We start from the raw sequence: 19,931 nt of genomic DNA, 5'->3' as shown, positions 1-19,931 counted from the left end.
CCTTGATGTACACATATTCATAAGTTGTATTTTTACATATATTGATTCAATGCAGACATAATCATTCATATGAATAAAACCTTTAACGCATCAACTGTTTACACCAAAAATAAACCCAGGATATACAAATAATGCTAAAAATAGATATTTTTAGAAAATCAAAGTTTACACATGGACATCTGTCAAAACTGTTTATCAAGAATTCTTTAAATAACACAGATTTGATTTGTTATTTGTTTCTACCCTTCCGTTTTTTTAATTTAAAAACATTTTATATTCATTCAAATATCTAATGAACTGTTCAAAAATATTTAACTATTTAACCCATTTCCGCAATAGCATTTTGTGAAAAAGGCTGTTATCATTTAAAAGACTCCCGTTACAAGTTAAAATTGCTAAAAAAAACACATGAAAATTGCTCTAATACTATTCAAACTTGGCACAAATGGTGACTGTACCATTGCCTTTGTAACAACATGCTCAGTCTGAAATTTCCTGTTACCATGGAAATAAAGGGACATCTAAAAATTGCCGAAAATCACTATTTTGCGTTGATTTTTTCCATCAAAATTGATTTCAAAGTGTTGCAACTTCTCAATGGATTGAGATAGAGTCAAAAAAAAAATTAATCGTTGGTTACACGTTACCTTATAAACGTCTAGGGGTCATTTTTAGTCTCTCACAAGTCCAAAATTTTCTTGGCGATGAGGGGACCACCTCAAACTTCAAACCCCTCAAACAGAAGGGGACACGTCCCCCTTCTGGCAACCCCTTGATGTATCTTTTGGATAAGGGGCGGCATTGAAAAGGTGGTATTTTTTTAAACAACATTTCTCACCCATCCGGAAATTTCATCTGGCATGGGGGCGCCCCGCCAGATGAGTCGCGTGCCAAACAACAACGTCATCTTTGCGCATTTTATGAATGAACCGCGTTAATATGACGTCAGTTTAAAAGGATGACATCATTTCGCCGTTGTTATTAAAGTTGTAAATTCAAACGCAATTGAAAGAAAACAGTTATGGATGAAATGGCATTAATTTTAATGAACAAATATCTTATTGAGGTAAACCATTTTAAATATGAAATAATATGGCTGAATATGCAAGAAAAAATATCTGACATTTGTTTGCGCTTCATATCGGAATATCCGTCCCGAGGGCACCCCGCCCATTGGGTATCAACCTTTATACTAAGCTAGCTTTGTGGAAAGAGGCTACAATGCTTTGATTTCAAATGACATTTCTTTCACGGATTTCTTTTCTTATTAGTTGAATGAAATATTTGTTTACAACTTAAAATTATTATAGTATGTTGTGCATTTAAAAATAATTATTCTTTTATTTGCTTTCAAATAATATTTCTTATGCATATTTTTTTATTTATTTGTTTAACGAAATACAAATCATCAGATCTGTTTTGATTTTATAGTTGTTAAAAGTAGAGAAAAACAGAATCCATAAAGAAAGCCCAACACGGCAAAATTGAAAATGTTGCAGGCTCGGTTTGATTGAGCCTGTTCATGGACGGTACTGGAAAGTGCAAAATTCCGTCCACGCCCCCTAGCACCGGCTTAAGCAGAATTCAACATTTAAACACAGAAATAGTGTAATTTTGAATTTAGAAACATCCACAGATGTGTTCATACGGCAGTTATCATGGAACCTTCAATGTGACACAGTAGTGCTATTCCATTAAAAGCGGCGTATGATTCCCAAGTAAAAGAATGCGTGTGCCCTAAACGAGAAAACAATAAGCGAAACTAAATCAAATGGAATTTTGAAAGGGGATCTGAGGTTATGAAGCCTGCATATCACAGACAAAACGTCAAACAGACAATTTTAAAAACAGGCAACATATCCTAAGGGTGATTATACAGTATTCAAGTAGGAATACTGGAACCACCCAAGTTGAAAAAGGCCAAATCCATGAAAAGCGGCGTATGTTCCCCAAGTAAAAGAATGCGTGTGCCCTAAACGAGAAAAAATTGGCGAAACTAAATAAAATGGAATTTTGAAAGGGGAGGTTATGAAGCCTGCATATCACAGACAAGATGTCAAAAAGACGAATTTAAAAAGCAGGCAACAAATCCTAAGGGTTATTATACAGTATTCAAGTAGAAATACTGGAACCACCCAAGTTGAAAAAGGCCAAATTCACGAAAAGCGGCGTATGTTCCCCAAGTAAAAGAATGCGTGTGCCCTAAACGAGAAAACAATAAGCGAAACTAAATAAAATGGAATTTTGAAAGGGGATCATCTGAGGTTATGAAGCCTGCATATCACAGACAAGATGTCAAAAAGACGAATTTAAAAAGCAGGCAACAAATCCTAAGGGTTATTATACAGTATTCAAGTAGAAATACTGGAACCACCCAAGTTGAAAAAGGCCAAATTCATGAAAAGCGGCGTATGTTCCCCAAGTAAAAGAATGCGTGTGCCCTAAACGAGAAAAAATTGGCGAAACTAAATAAAATGGAATTTTGAAAGGGGATCATCTGAGGTTATGAAGCCTGCATATCACAGACAAGATGTCAAAAAGACGAATTTAAAAAGCAGGCAACAAATCCTAAGGGTGATTATACAGTATTCAAGTAGAAATACTGGAACCACCCAAGTTGATGTTAAGATGTTGTACATGACGACATATTATTATTTAGTTATTATCACCATTATTCATTTTCTGTATGAATTGAATAAATTCTTTATATTGCAACAATATTCTTCATCAAATTTTCATAGAAACAACTAACATGACAGCGATCCACCACTGAACACTAACAGTATTTAAATAAAACTACTTACTGTTTAAGTATATACGCTAAATTATATCAGAATTGTATGATGTTGCTTTTCATTTCTGATGAAGAAATACTTAAGACGAAACTTGTAGAATGTGTTGTTTTGGTATTTAACATAATTTGTAGCAGAGCATGAATCATTAAGTGTTAAATATGTTATAAATATTGTTATATTGTTGATGTAGCAATTATAATCTAAAAATATTTTAATTAATTAATGAAATATTAACAGATAAAGGACATACACTTTTTAATAAGTCAGAATTATATGTATGTCCGAATATAATGGAAAACAGATTTTATCTTCGGCCAGACGATATAGGTTTAACAACATAAAAAAGAAGGTTTCAAGAGATAAAATAGATGGATTATCAATATACATCAGCATTGTTGTAACTGAAACTCACTCACAAAAGCACAGACTGAAAATATTGTATCTTTCAAACGACAATTTGATTACCTTGAAATCTTATTGCGAATAACATTACGGGAAGAAAATTTGTACTTTTCTCGGATATCATTAAGAGAGCAGTCAAAATCCAAACTAAAATGTGAAAAAATGTGCAGACGTGGTTTGAATGATTGAAAAAAAAATCTGGAACAAAGTGATCCCTCGGAAGCATTCATCACAACAAAATTACAAGAGAATTGCAGACTCGGTTTGATTGAGACTGTACATGAGGGATAATGAATAAGTGCAACATCCCTCACGCCCCCCTAGCACCGTCTTGAGCGGTTCTCAACTCTCAACACTTAGTAGTGCTGGTATCAATGATCCCGAAGGACCAGAAAAATATAACAACACTGAAGTGAAGTACGGGGCTACTTTTTACAGCTGCCACACAGCACTTGACACCTGCTGTTGTGAAGTATAAAAATGTGGAAACAAAGTGATCCCTCGAAAGCATTAATCACAACAAAATTACAAGAGAATTGCAGACTCGGTTTCATTGAGTCTGTACATGAGGAATAAAGAATACGTGCAACATCCCTCACGCCCCCTAGCACCGGCTTGAGTGGTACTCAACTCTCAACACTTAATAGTGCTGGTATCAATGATCCCGAAGGACCAAAAAATATAACAACACTGAAGTGAAGTACGGGGCAACTTTTTACAGCTGCCACACAGCACTTGACACCTGATGTTGTGAAGTATAGAAATCGAGTATATTTATAAGAGATAATGAAAAGTGCAAATCTCCCATGCCCTATGACATCGGCTTAAGAACTATCAAATTATCAAACCTGAAAGTGCGTGTATTATAAACTTTTAAATTACCAACTTTTGTCTGCATTACAACAAAACAATCGCCAATTATGTATATACTTTTCATCAATAATGTATATATTATACCAGAAAAAAAAATCAAATCTAAAACAATATTTTCTTAGAATTGCTCTGCACAGTTTAAAATGACAGCGTGATATCTCACACAAGAAGTAAAACTTGTATAACGACAGACTGAATAGAAAAAGGCAAAAATGTGAATCTCAGACGACAACCAAGTATACTATTTTTGAACGGTAGATTGATTCTATTTTCAATTTCCAGACAAAATAATAAAGGAAAGGAAATTGCTGAATGATCTTATTTCCGCTATGTACAACATCAGTGGTCACTTACTATTGATTCGTAAACTTTCCTGGTGCCAGTCATAATCCTCTCAAACACAGTCACAGAACCTTAGATACGAACTGCTGTTGATTACTCCAACTGTCTCACTCTTAAATCACGACTCAAATGCTATGCTTTACCTTGGACGAACATGCTTCTTATTCTGCAATCGGTAATCTGCATGACTGCAACTTATATAAACGTTTTACCTGGACATAAATCATGCCTCACGTTACTATCAATCGTCATTACCCACTTGATCTTCTTTCGTAAAGTGCGATGCCCTCGTTAAACCTACGCTTCATCAGTCACCCAATCTTTATCAAGAACGCTCATCAGAAAATATCGCGCAAAAGTGTTGCTCGAATGAAAAATAAAAATGACATGGAATATAATTTTCCTGCGTACTGGGGCTTGGAAAATATATTACTGATTAAACTTATGAATCGAATAGAACATGTTTTGAATATGAACGCGTTCACCTTACAATTAACTAAAACATTCGGGACTATTCTCCTTTTTGATTTTGGCATTTCACATATATTGCGCGCCGTCTGAACACGAGAGGTTCTGGATAGGGTTTTTGCTTCAATTAAAATATAAAAAAATCAAACAACAATTGAAATTGAAAACATGATAAATAGAATACCAAACAAGTGTCTAATATTTTTTAAGTTAAAGATAATGAGGGAAAAGTTTTTAAAAGATGATTTCTTTAAAGCAGTATTCCTCCATATCATGCTAATGTTCATGACAAATACTTACATGTATTAAAAAAGTAAAATAATGTCAAGGGAATTAAGAACCAGTAATTAACACACTGCAAACGGCACTTATTCTGCTAAAAAATAGATCAGAAAATGGAAAAATAGCAGTTACTGCGTTAGTCATGCAGTAGAAATATGGTTATAAATAAAACAAATTTTGTAGTAAATTCCATATAACATAAAAATTATTTCTTGCATTGTGAACATTATAACTTTCCTTAAATTCTTAATACATTTTTTACACGGTTAAGTATGTTGGCTCATCTGAAGATATGCTGCTTGTTTCTCTCTCACAAAATAAACGGTTTGAACGTTTCTTTAAATAAGTGTTATCAAAAGAAGAAAAATACCACCACGGGTTTATATTTAAAGCCCACATGATTAATGAGAATAGTTTTTAAAAATTATCTGGCGGACGTTTTAAGTTCACAACAGAAAAATGAAAATGCATAAGAATAACATACTCTTCAGACCACAGAGCCAACACCGAGTTTCCTGACGATGCTATCCAATGTTGCACTTGTTTATGAAGGTAGGGTGTGCACTAAACCGTAACAAATGCCACAAGCATTCTTTTGTTTGTTTTTAAGACGATATGTTGATTAAAATATATACGAAAGGTGATTCATATTGATGTGAACACTTTTGAAACCAATATTCCTGCACGTTTTTCACGAGCTTCTCCGTGCAAATTGTTTTAACATGTATACAACCGTGTTATCTATGATATATGTTTGTTCTGTTACACAATTAAAAATGACAAGACGTAGAGTTAGTGATTTAGTTGAAGGCATCGTGTTAGGCCTTTTAAGGCAAACATATTGTACAGAAAAATAGTAAAAGAACTAAAAGAAATGGGACATACTGTTTCCATAGGGGTGATTAATCATATTCATCATTCCAAAGGTTTTATTCGGAGTTAACATTCGCAATAACGTAAAGATTGGTCCTTTTAAAAAACAATGTACTGCTGCTACAGTTGACGTCATCCGAAAGATACGCAATATGATAAGATCGGTGAATCCACCAACCCAAAGACAGATGGCAAAAAAATTATCACTCAACAGTAAATCGTATCGTATGAAACTAAGAAAAAAATCAGGGTTCATAAGCTTAATGAGAAGCAAATTTAGAAAAGACTTACTCATTCTTGGCGTCTGTATCTCCGCTTAGAGAGTGGAAAGTGGAAAATAAAAATCACTACGGACAAGACAATGTTTTATATTGGTTGTAGCTATGGTCGAAAGCGTGTTTGCTATGTAAGAGAAAACGAGACAGACAAACAAAAACTTGAATTTGTTAAGCGGGATTCGTTTGCACCAGGTTTATGGTTTGGGCAGGAGTTAATTTCTACGGCAAGACGTCTTTGAAAATTATAAATAAAGGTGATAAAGTTAATGCAGGCTATCATGTAAAAAAAATGTGTTAGAGCCATTTTATGAAAAATGACGTTCCACGTTTGTTTCCTGGTCGTGAAAGGGGAAATGGTTTTCCATCTGGACAGTGCTTTGAGCCATACAGCTGACCAGACGAAAGAGATTTTTCAAAAAACGTAAGGTCAAGTACGTAACACCAGAGGAATGGATGCCAAAGAGTCCTGATGCAGCACCCATTGACTTTGGAATCTGGGGCATCCTAAAACACCGATTACAAAAGCGAAAAATATACACTTTGAGTGGACTTAAAAAGGCGTTGAAGCAGGAGTGGCAGAAACTGGAGCAATCGACCATTAATAAGACACTTGCAAGCTGGCCAAGGCGATGTAGAATGATCTACTATGCCCATAGTTCACAAATTAAACATTTGTTGCAATGAAATCTCTCAATTATGGAATAATTAAATTAAATTAGTTCACATAATGTTAAAACAAACCAACAAACATAGTGTTAAATATGAATCACCTCACGTATTACTGATCGGACAAGAAGGAAAAGGCATTACATGTATACGTACTTATTTTGGCGGGGGTTTATATTTGGCTATATTGGCGGTCAGGGTCAGTAGCGCCAATTCAAAACACCGCCAATTTAAAGCACCGCCATTTTAAATCATCGCCATTATTCTTTGAAAGGTAGACAACTCATGGTAAAATAGCTTTGGTTTGTCCGAGTAATCTCCCTTGATTATTTGTAATAAAAATAAACATTACAAGTAAGCTGAAAAGAATTTGTTTATTTTTAAGTCTTGGTACGAAACTCATTTAATTATATATCTATATACTGTATTTATTACGAAGATGATCACACGACGAGAAACACTGCAGGATAATAGGGCATACCTTTCTCTTACATGGTCCAGTTACCACACGGTACCATATTTACACCTGTCTGATCCCAGTTAATTATAAGGGAGTCGGGAATATCAAATGTCTGCACAACCTTTTGTACTCTTGAGGTGTATGATTTCTTAATTTCCTCAAAATCGTCCGGTAAATGTTTAACGCCCTTCGTCGCTTTCCGTTTAACCAAGCCCATACGCCTCATGATCGACTTTGCCCAGTCCTGCAAACAAATATACATAAAAAAAAACTTTAGTCAAAGACCGAAAGAAGTCCTAAATATTAACACATATACATGTAAACAGTTGAACTCTGCAGCATTAGTTATAACTAAAGTTTCTATATAAAGATATAAAGTTGAACATGGAATAACACGCTTCTTTAAATAGCAGATGTATCGATGTCATCATTTATATTTATTTATCAATATATTTACTTACTGAGTTTTAACTTAACATTTAATACTAGAAATCAAAATAATAAAAAGAAGGAAAAAATCTCAAAACAAGGAATCGAACTTCGTTCTCAAGCATGACAAGCGATTATGAAACTAACCACTACGCTATAGGGATTTTAGAAGGAAAACGTGCAAATTTTAAATATGTACATAGATACACGACACTTTCAAAAATATATTGGGAAAAATAATTATAAAGTTACCTTTGTTAACTCAATATTTCCTCCATTGATTTTTAATGCACTTTCGCATTTGTGTTTTGCTATCCCTGTTGTGCCCCAGCGATAATAATACTTGTATTCACAACCCCTCCCGCTGCACGAAGACTTTTGACGTAATCCTGCACCATAACATCAACCTCAGACGGAAGAAGAGTAGGTCGACCACGGGGACTTCTTGGCATTGTCGTCATGAAAAGTTCCTTTTTAGAACTTGAATTGTAAGCAATTTTCATAATTCGAACTGTACTCTCATTTACACAAAATCCAAGTTCGTTTGTAAACTGCCTTGCGGTTTTTGCAGGTCCAATTTCTAGGCATGTTTTTGCAATTCGTAACCTAACTTCAGGCGAATACGAGTTATATTGGCCAGATCTATTACGTTTTCGACTTTGTGTGGTACGTAGCTCACATTCGCTCGTCAAATCTGCAACAGCATCATTTGCGGCACTCAATGAACAAGCTTTGTCCGTATCTTCGATTTGCGTCGGATCTGGCAGTAAAACGCTCGGCGGTTGTTTGATGTTCAATTTACCCCGTTTCAACCATTTATCCATTACTAATATTAACTATGATTTTATGTTATATTTAACTTCTTGCTTGTGGCCTAACTTACAAGTTGAAAAAAATACAGCTAAATAAATGATACATGGTTTATAAATAGCAAAATAGCAAAATTTGTGATATCAGCTCAACAAATTGCTCGTGCTAATGTTATTTCTATTCATTTGAAGAAACATCTCTCTAATCACGATACAAATAATAACAAAAATAGTTCATGTTTTTATTAAAATCGTTCAGAATTAGCACGATGTAAAGATAAAGGTGACCAAGCATAGGTATACCGTATGCCGTAAAATAAACGAGGACAGTCAACTACTGCGTGACCGGTGTTATTTTTATTTATTTTTTTATTCTTTATTTGTAATCGCCAATTCATGACCCCATATTTATGCCAACAAGTGTTTTAATTTGGCGGTCTAAAAGCGTTTGCGCCAATTTATGACCCCGCCAATTCAAAACACTTTTAAAAAACGCCAACATTTGACACCGCAGATATAATGCGCTATACAGTATTGAAATTCTAGAAAAGGAAAATTTCTAAAGAGTTAATATTTAAGAAAATATAGACTCGGTTTTATCAAGTCCATTTATGATAGCTATTGGGAAGAGCATAATCTCCCGCGTCGGAATGATTGTTATTCAAACTCAACAATCGGTTGTCCAGAAGGACTAGAAAACAAGAGTGAATTGGGCGGACTTTTATTATTAGCATAGCATGTGTGAGTGCAAACACAATTGTTTTTCAAAAGTGCATTCTTCTTCTTGATTGAGGTTCAATGTTAACAATATGAACACCTTCAGACGACAGTTTATTATCTACCAAGGGGAGGAACCCTTAAAGAACATTCTTATTGTCATGTAAATTACTGGACAAAAGTTTAAGGTTTGCTTATTTGAATAAAATGCGAGTGCTTGTATATAGTAGTGTAATAACATTTGGTTGGTGTGATATAAATTGTATATATTTTCAATGTCCTTATAATTGATAACGAATGTTTTATTCAGCCAGCTTATTAAAACAAAATTTTTTAATTAAATTAAGATTTCGTGCTGTAAATAGGTTTCTAATGTCAATTCTAGTAAGAAAGTTGTCTGTCACGCCTGTATTCGGTTATCTCAATGATAAGACTTTCTGTTACCTCATATTACGAGTTTAGGAAATTGTTAAATTTTCCGAGAACAGTACTTTAGAAAGCAATACGCTAATGTCGGTGCCTTGATTTGATTAGTTTTACCAGAGACACAATACAAAATCGCAACATTCTGCAGCAAAAACACACGAAATGCAATATATACTAACGTTCTGATGGAATTACTTGTAGGTCTTATATTTTAAAACATTGATATTTCTGAAATGTCTTTAGTCGGCAAATTTATCTGACTATAATATTACACAGTGGATAAACAAAATTGCCGCTCCATGTCGTGCAAGTCTTTGCAATTCAATTTGTTCCATGTCTTGTGATACCTGCTACTTCCATTCAATGTACCTTTTTGGGAGCCAATATACTTTTTGTGAGCCAATATAATTTTTCTTGCGAAAACTTAAAATAGACTCGTTCGTTTATATTCAAACAATGATATATATAAAAGCAGCACGCTCCAGATTCATGCTAATTTCAAGACAATTTTGAAAATGCTTTTAAAAATAAACTATTGTGAGGTGAACATAGTAAGTAATTTACGCATTGCAATCAACACTGACAATCCGAGTTAATTATCAAAAAGAGGTCAAAATACGCAAAAAAGTGCTTACAGCTGAATTCATGCAATACAAATATGATGATAAATATTGCAGAATCAGTCTTTTATCGCACATTACATGAATCTGGAATCGTTTTACCTTTCTTAAAATCTTAGTCAACTTTTTCTTGAAATAATTTGTCTCACCTGGAGGCTTGTAGTTTTTAATTTGCTGTCAATAATCTCCTTAAGAATCAGCGAACAGTAGAAGTAAGTAAACATATGTTCGTTCAGACTATATTTTGACAAAATTGACTTTCACACATACGTACTTGAAAAGAATTCTCAAATAGAAACAATTCAGACAAAAACATATTCAATGAAAAAGGTATGTCAACAGCTGTCAAACAGAAACCAAAAGCACAAAAAGTTTTTGGTAAATATTTCACCTTTCAAAAGACACTTTGGTATACTATTGTGATAACAAAAATGTGTGTTTATTCCTGAATCTTTTTAGGAAAAAGCTTCTAAAACATTATTTCAATATGAAGAGTGATTTTTTATGTTTTGATTTTGTTCTAATTTTATCTGGTCCATTTGCTTGGATACAAATGTTACAGTTATCATAATAACGATAATAACATAATTCATGGTGGTGTTTTGTATTTAACCATACGTGTCAAATTTCCATTTTATGATTTTTAATCTAGTACAGTTTCAATATTTCTAATCATGATTATGATTATGAAATCAAAATGATTATATTCGATGATATGAAAAATGACTTAATTTCAGTAACATAGAATACATCCTGACTGAGTGGTTAGGATTGTTGACTTAAAACCACTTGCCCATCACCGCTTTGGGTTCGGATCTGAATCTTATCATGAAAAAAAATCTGAAAACATTTTAATATGAAGAGTGATTATATGCTTGGATTCTAATTTTATCTGATCCAGTTGCATTGATACAAACGTAAGAGTTATCATAATAACGAAAATAACAGAATTCATGGTGGTGTTTTGTATTTTACCACCCATGTCAAAAAAATCTGGAAACAAAGTGATCCTTCGGAAGCAAAACAAAATTACATAAGAATTGCAGACTCGGTTTGATTGAGTCTGTACATGAGGGATAATGAATTGATGCAACATCCCTCACGCCCCCTAGCACCGGCGTACAATTTGCATTTTACGATTTTCAATCTAGTACAGTTTCAATATTTTTAATTATGATGATAAAATAAGAAGAATTATATTCGATGATATGAAAGATGACTTAATTTCAGTAACATAGAATACATACTGACCTAGGGATTAGGATTGTTGACTTCAAACCACTTGCCCCTTACCGCTTTGGGTTCGGATCCCGCAAGGGACTTCGGTTCATACGTAGCGTCGCTGGCTCTATACAGGTGCCCGTTTGTGCTTGAAATAGTGCCTTAAGGAGCACCTGAGGTCTTCTCCACAATTAAAATTAGAAAGTCGCATTTTCTCTGTTTTCCTGCGACGTAAAGACCCAACCAAAAAACATTGCTCTTGTTGTATTAAATGTTTTATATAGTGAAATGAAACATATAAATAATGTTAAATCTATGCAACGTGAGACAACACTCTTTAATAAGCAGAAAATGTCATACGCACAAAATGTAAAATAATTTACGCTAGATTGATTCTGTTTTCAATATTGTCAATATCCAGACAAAATGATTAAAGAAAAGGAAGCGATCCGATTTTCTTATTATCCAATGTCCATTGCACATATTGTAAATAAATTTCCTGGTACATCAAGAACGTCCCTAGAAAGACAGAAAAACTAAGACTTGATTGATGTTCTTCAAGGATTGTGTGAGACTAAACTAAAATGTATTAAATTTTCAAAATCTTACGGAATGTCTTTGATTACAATTGTTATGCCGGACCTGGAAATGTTATTGATTACAAATTGAAATTCTGATTTTATCCTTACTTTAATTCTCAAAGTTTGAGAAGATGTGTGTTTGATGAATTATTTTCAGTAATCTATAAACAAGTCGTTCTTATGAAATAACTTTTTTCTAAATAAAAATATGAAAAGAAAAATGGAACATACATCCATATAAGAAATTGAATTATGAACAGTTTCTTCCCCGCGCTTCATTATAGTGGTGTCCCCCTCCTCCGGATCATGAAATACAATCCTGTATTATGTTAAGAACTGAAAACTACAAAAGCCGGTGCTATAGGGCGTGAAATATTTTTTTACTTTCCATCATCTATCGTGAACAGAATCAATCAAACTGAATCTGCAATTTTAAACTTTAAACGTTATTTTGAATGCTCGCGAGGTATTTACCTTTTCCCAGATTTTTTGCTTCTTTTTCTGTTTTATAAATATTGATTCTAATTCCTGACACAACAGTCAGACTTACAACCATTTACATAGGGTAAATAAACTGTCAAAAATATTTTTAAGTTTTAAAATTGGATAACCTTTCTGACGAAATACACATTGTGCTAGTGTGGTCATTTTGATAACAAATGCTTTTGAATAATACTGATTATTCGGATAACAAGCTGGATATATACTTCTACAATGTACTCGGAAACAGAAACTACTTTTATTTCATTTAGTCGTATCATTCGGTTAACTTTCATTTAATGGTCTCTTTTTTTTCCAACATTTTATCTGTATAAGTATCGAATTTATTTATTCAGATATCATTGTCTTTAAAAACAGTGAAAACCACTTTGATATACTAGTATCTAGTTCTAAAGAAGCTATCGGCTTGTCAAAAACGTGTATTTCAAATTCTTGTTATAAATGCAGATTGAATATCTTGATGGTTAAAAATATCTACAAGATTGTTTTTCAAAAGTCATGCACATCTTTATCTCAATTATAACTGATTGATTGATTGATTGATTGATTAATTGATGATCGATCGATCGGTGGGTCGGTCGGTCGATCGATCGATCGATCAATTGCAATAATTGATTGATGTCAATAATTGTTTGATTGCAACAATTAGATAGCATCTAAATGGTTACTCTATTTCAATATAAAAGAGCATGTACTGGACAACAGTGTGTATCATTTAAAACAGTCGAAGTGAATTCGCACGGAATTTTACGTAAGTACAGAATCTACTTTTGTCAATTTGTGTATAAACTATAGGCTTACAAGTACACTCTCGACTCCGTTACTGGAACCATCCAAAGAGCACTTTTAGAATCTGTCCGCAGCAAAATCCATCTTTTAATATCTTTACCATGACCCATACTCCTCTATGCCATAACCCTAACCTGAGAAATAGCCCGTGTGATTTTGTAGAGAAACATAAATATTGAAGAAAAATAATAGTAAACAGCTGTGGAGAGATTCTAAAGTTTAGCCCCAACCAATACTAAGCAACTTTAAATTTGTTGCACAACGACTACCTCCGTCGGGGTTTGAATCCAAACCCAAACCAGCCATCCTTAAGATTATTGATCAGACGCCTATGATATACGTTTATGTTGGTTTTATACGTTGTTTGGTTATATACACGTATCTCATTTGATATTTGCGGTGTTAGAATGTATTCATTATAATGCTTTTAATGAACCAACACTGTTTGAATGTACTTCTTGAATTTTTAGATTGATAAGCCAATAAATATAAATGTTAACATGTGATGGATTTTGTTCTTAAGTAGTATTTCTTATATTTCCAAAAATAAAATATAAGAGCGAATAAAGGAACATAATTTCAAAATAATTACAATCGGAAAAGGTGAGTCCATTTTTAAATCAGTAAAACTTAGCATCATTATAATATTAATAATGACGAATGAAAACAAATTATTACGACAATGACTTTAAAAGTACGGTTACTTTACAAAATGACATTTACATTTTCTTGCGGTTTTGATACTAATGAATGCGGTTCTTGTTGCAGACAGATCTCAGGTTTAACATTTAACTAGGCAACCAAATATTTGATTTTTAAATGAAGATTTCCTCTGAAGTTTCATATTTCTTAGAATATATATTCGTTCTGAAAAGGTCAGATACTATATCTTACAGAAAAGCAATCAGGTTTAATTGTAAATGTTGTGGTAATGAACGTACCGTTTATATTTGAAATTTGCACTGGCAACAAAAAGCTTTAGTTTTACTGAAGCCTATTTCTGTATCCATTGCTGTCGTAAATAAGTTTCATTTGTTTGTTCAAAACTAAATGCAGTCACATAGATATAGTTTGTCTTATATTAATAATATTATAAGACAGGTGAATAATGGGATTCTTCTATATCGAGACGGTTATATGCAATAAATTTACCTAAAGGTTTTTTTTTATTTTTGAAAAGCATTGCATTGCAAACATTTCAGAAATACAAACAATATGCGATTTCATTTTGTTTATTGTATGCAAGTGTGACTAAAGGAAAGAAATAAGGATAAAATGAAAACAGTTGTGTAATTTCTGTGTTATTTCATCACCCATATAATGAAACAGAACATAAGGAAATCAATTCACATTCTTAAATTCTTAGCGGAACTTTTACCTAATAAAACCAGTATCTGGAGAAATCACTGTTGTGACAAAAAATTTGATGGTATTATTTTCAAGAAAGGTATATCACATTACATAAGCAGTCTGGGGAGAGATGTTTCAAATGTTACACAGTGCCTTGCTCTAATTTAATCCCATAGTTCAAGTTACAGCGTTTTAATGTTTTTGTATTAAAGTCAAAATACTACTTTGTTTACATTTTGTCAAACAGGCAATTTGGAGTGACGCACGTCCGTGTTCATTGCGATTATTAATTAAGTTCATAAAACGACACAGGATCAGTTAACCTGATTTTTTAACACACACCCGCACGGTCCTTTATAACTTGTAGAGTTCCTTCAACCATAATTAACCTCTTTTTTATTTTCAAGGCAATATTATTTATTTTTATCTTTATACACCTAGATAGACGTCTCTATTTTAATCCAGCACATATTGTTGATATTTCAGTTTACTGTTGCTATTTTCCTTGATGTACACGGATTCATAAGTTGTATTTTTATACATATATTAATTCAATGCAGACATAATCATTCATATGAATAAAACTCTTTACGCATCAACTGTTTACACCATAAACAAACCCAGAATATACAAATAATACTATAAAATAAATATTTTAGAACATCAAAGTTTATACTTGGACATCTGTCAAAATTGTTTATCAAGAATTCTTAATATTACTCAGATTTGATTTGTTATTTGTTACTACCCTTTCGTTTTAATTGAAATAACTTAATATCCATTCAAAATATCTAATGAACTGTTCAAAAATATTAAATTGTTTAAAGATATACTATGCAAATAATGTTCATTCTTGAGTTAAGTATTTTAATCACAGAAATTTATTGAATTCTATTAAATTTTTACTGAATATGTCTAGTTGTAATAAAAAAAATGAATAAACTAGGTAAACTGTTTCCGTTATTAGAGGTCAAGTAAAGTTAGTCTTTTCTTACAAAAACAGTTTTTTTAATGACACTATACATGTATATTCATATTGTGATCACCTATAGAGTATAGAATTTTAAACATGACATATCTTCTTTGCTTTAAGTCAAAACATGTATGTTTTATATTATTTTACAGAAGGACTGTGTAGCAATTATCAATATTTCTAACATCAAATTTATGCATGGTATGTCTTTAAACTAAGCTAGCTTCGTGGAAAGAGGCTACAATTCTATGCTTTCAAATAACATTTCATTCACGGATTTCTTTTCTTATTAGGTGAATGAAATATGTGTTTTCAACTTAAAGTTATTATAGTATGTAGTGCACTTAAAAGTAACAAATTTAGCAAATATTCTTTTATTTGCTTTTATTTAAATTCCCTATGCATATTTTTTTTATTTATTTGTTTAACGAAATACAAATAATTAAATCTGTTTTGTTTTTATAGTTGTTAAAGATGTTTTACTTGACGAATATTATTATTTCTTTATTACCACCCTTATTCATTTTCTTTATGAATTGAATATATATTCGTTATTTTGCAACAATAGTCTTGTTCAAATTTCCAAAATAGATGAAAATTGCTGAACATTAGTTTATACTAATCTGTTTAAGTTCGATTGTGTTGGAAGCCATAATCTTATTGAAACACTCTCCAACCTGTTCCTGGAACCAACAAGTACTAAGCGAAGTTTCTTAACAAACGGGATTTGAACCCAAGGGCCAGCAATTCATAGACACGCCGCCACTGAACACTGTAAGCAGTATTACTATAAAACTCCTTACTGTTTAAAGATCCTGTATGTTGTTATTATGGAAATAACAACATTTAATTAAAATTTTATATATGTATATCATTATTTTTCTAAAACAATTTCCAAACATCCAAGAATATGTCATATGTGTACTGCAAATGTTAAGTCTCGTTATAAGTTATAAGTAATCATTAAAATGTATGCATTCATTTCTTGTTGAAAAATTTTGCCAGACTTTATAGTAAATAAATTTCTAATTACCTGCCTTTATTTACATGAAAATGTAAATTCGGTCATATCTTTACAAATAATGCTTTTTTGGAACTTACAATATTGATAAATCTTCATTTGAGAATCATATTTATGATATAAAAGCATAAAACAAATTGAGTAACAGGATCTTTAAGTATTTACGCTAAGTTATGTCAGAATTGTAAGTTTCTGATGGAGACATATTTAAGACGAAACTAGTAGAATGTCTTGTCTTGGTATTTAACATAAATTGTATATAATTTTTGTTATTGTTGTGTACCATTTAAAATTTAATGATATAATCAACTGTCGCAGATAAAGGACATACATTTTTTTTAATAAGTAAGACGCAAATGTATGTAATTATATGTATGTCCGAATATAATGGGGAAAACAATTTTGCTGGTTTTATTATCTTCGGCCAGACGATATAGGTTTAACAACATGAAAAAGAAGGCTTCAAGAGATAAAATAGATGGATTATCAATATATCAGCATTGTTGTAACTGAAACTCACTCACAAAAGCACAGACTGAAAATATTGTATCTTTCAAACGACAATTTGATTACCTTGAAATTTTATTGGGAATAAGATTACCGGAAGAAAAATTTGTACTTTTCTCGAATATCATCAAGAGAGCTTTCAAAATCCAAACGAAAAAGTAAAAAAGTGCAGACATGGTTTGAATGATTGTGTATACAGTGGAGCCTTGCTAATACGAACCCTTCTAATCCGGAATCCTTTCTTATCCGAACGAAGTGTCCGGTCCCGATTTTATTAGTTCTATTTTCAATAGTAAAAAAACTTTCGGATCCGGAACCTGTCTACTCCGAATTCCGGACGATTTTTTCATTTTTTGTTCTTTTTTTACTCTAAAATTTACCTGTCGGATCCGAACAGATTTTGCCAAATGTCACACCTTCATTCAAAATAACAAATAATCGCACATCTTGCAGATGTAAACATACACCAAACTGATAAGTGTTATTTCGCTTGATTAATGGGTGAAACGTATGATCTGCGAAGGTGTGAAAATTTCACTTAGCTTGCCTTGATATCTTCTATAATTGCTTAATTTATTGTTTTTCGTCAGCTTCTATAAATATTTTGATATAATGCAATTGAAATATCTTTTAATCCTTTGTATTGGATTCAATGATACGTGATTAAGTATTGAAAATTAATGGAAATTGTCTGTGAATTCGGATAGTCGCTGAATCGGATAAGAGTAAACAAAAATTGACAAATGCTGGTACGAATATTTAATCATGCCTTGGCCTCCTGTTTAACATCGTAGGTTAACTTACCCTTGAGTACATAATATTTTTGCTTATTTCTTTATTTTTATTTCTTTATTTTTGTATTCACATGTATTCAAATGAACGATAAGGGACTGCAAAAATAAAATATCTGAATTGCTAATTCAAATGCATTCTAGTTTTCTTTCCTTAAACTATTTTGCAAATAACATGAAAAAAAACATGTAAAAAACCTTCTAATTCGGAAACCTTTCTAATCCGGAAACCTTTCTAATCCGAACTTTTCTTCTGGTACGGACGTGTTCGGATTAGACAGGTTCCACTGTATTTAAATGAGATAATAAAAAGTGCACCAGTGACACCGGCTTTAGAATTATCGAATAATCAAACCTTAAAGTGTGTGAGGAGGTAAATCAAAGAAATAAAAACTAAGATGAGGGGAAGATACTTGTATAACGACAGACTACATAGAAAAGCAGAAACGTGAATCTCAGACGAACAAGAAGTATAGTTTTTGAACGGTACATTGATTCTATTTTCAATTTCCAAACAAAATAGTAAAAGAAAGTAAATGGCTCAATGTTCTCATTTCCGTTATCTACAGCATCAGTGCACATATTGTTCGTAAATTTTCCTGGTGCAAGTAAATCTTCTAAACAGTCAGACAGAGATAGAAACGCTTAATTTGCTTCAATGTCACTCTAAAATAAGATCAAATTTATGCTGTTTGATTGGACGAAATGATCCGTATGTCAATGGTATCTAAATTGCAAACCTTATTATAAAAGTTTACCTTGAAATATATTTACAGTTTTATATACAGTTTTAAAAAGAAAAGGTTAAAAATATGAGGGATTATTTTAAAAATGTATTCCTTAAAGCAGCATACCTCCATATTCCTATTTGTGTTGATGGGAAAAAATCAATGTATTAAAAAGTAAAATATTGTGAAGTGAACAAAGAAAAGTAATTGACACATTGTAAACGGCACTGAAAATCTACCAAAGATACATCAAACAAATATGCAAAAATAGCCCATATTGCGTGAGTCACGCAGTAAAAATATAGTGATACGTAAATACTGCAGAATCAGTTGTTCGTTAATTGCATATTACATGTAAATTGTTTCTTGAATTGTGAATATATTTACTTTTCTTAAAATTCTTAGTACAATTTTCTTTTTATTATTTTGGCTTATTCTCACAAAACAAATGATTTAAACATTTCTAAAATAAAGTGTCTTCAAAAGACGAAATATACCACCACGGGTTTATATAGAAGAGCCACATTTATTCAATTCATTCAATTCATTTACCCACTCTGATCAGGCAAACATAACAACATGAGGTAACAAGTAGAGGTTTTGATGCTAAAGCATCAAGTAGCCGGATAGAAAAATGATTGTATTATCATTACTATTTTATAATATCAGTTTAATTAATGGTTCAAGTATAAAGAAAAGAGGAAACTGTTTATTCACAATAAAACATCATATTTGAAGCAAACTTGCTTAGCAATATTGTCAAGGAACTGAAAGCTCTATGATTATATAAGCAAGTATTGTTTGGCAATATTGACCTGAGACTCATGAATTGTCGGGAGGTGTTTCGTTAGTTTACGTAACTTATTATGATTGATGCCAAAGATTGTATTGATAGTATAGATCTCGATATTAAATCAATAAATATTGCTCGATGATCTAGTGGTAAGTATGACGAAGTTGTGACCTAGTGGTAGGCCAAGTTCGAATCTTTGAAAATCCTTTTTGTAGTTTTCATAAAAATATTTTTTT

Source organism: Ruditapes philippinarum, unplaced genomic scaffold (genome assembly GCF_026571515.1).
Source record: "Ruditapes philippinarum isolate M1 unplaced genomic scaffold, ASM2657151v2 ctg298_1_1_1_1, whole genome shotgun sequence".
NCBI classification, from domain to species: Eukaryota; Metazoa; Mollusca; class Bivalvia; order Venerida; family Veneridae; genus Ruditapes; species Ruditapes philippinarum.
The sequence above is the reverse complement of the archived record's forward strand: the minus strand, read 5'-3'. Positions refer to the sequence as shown.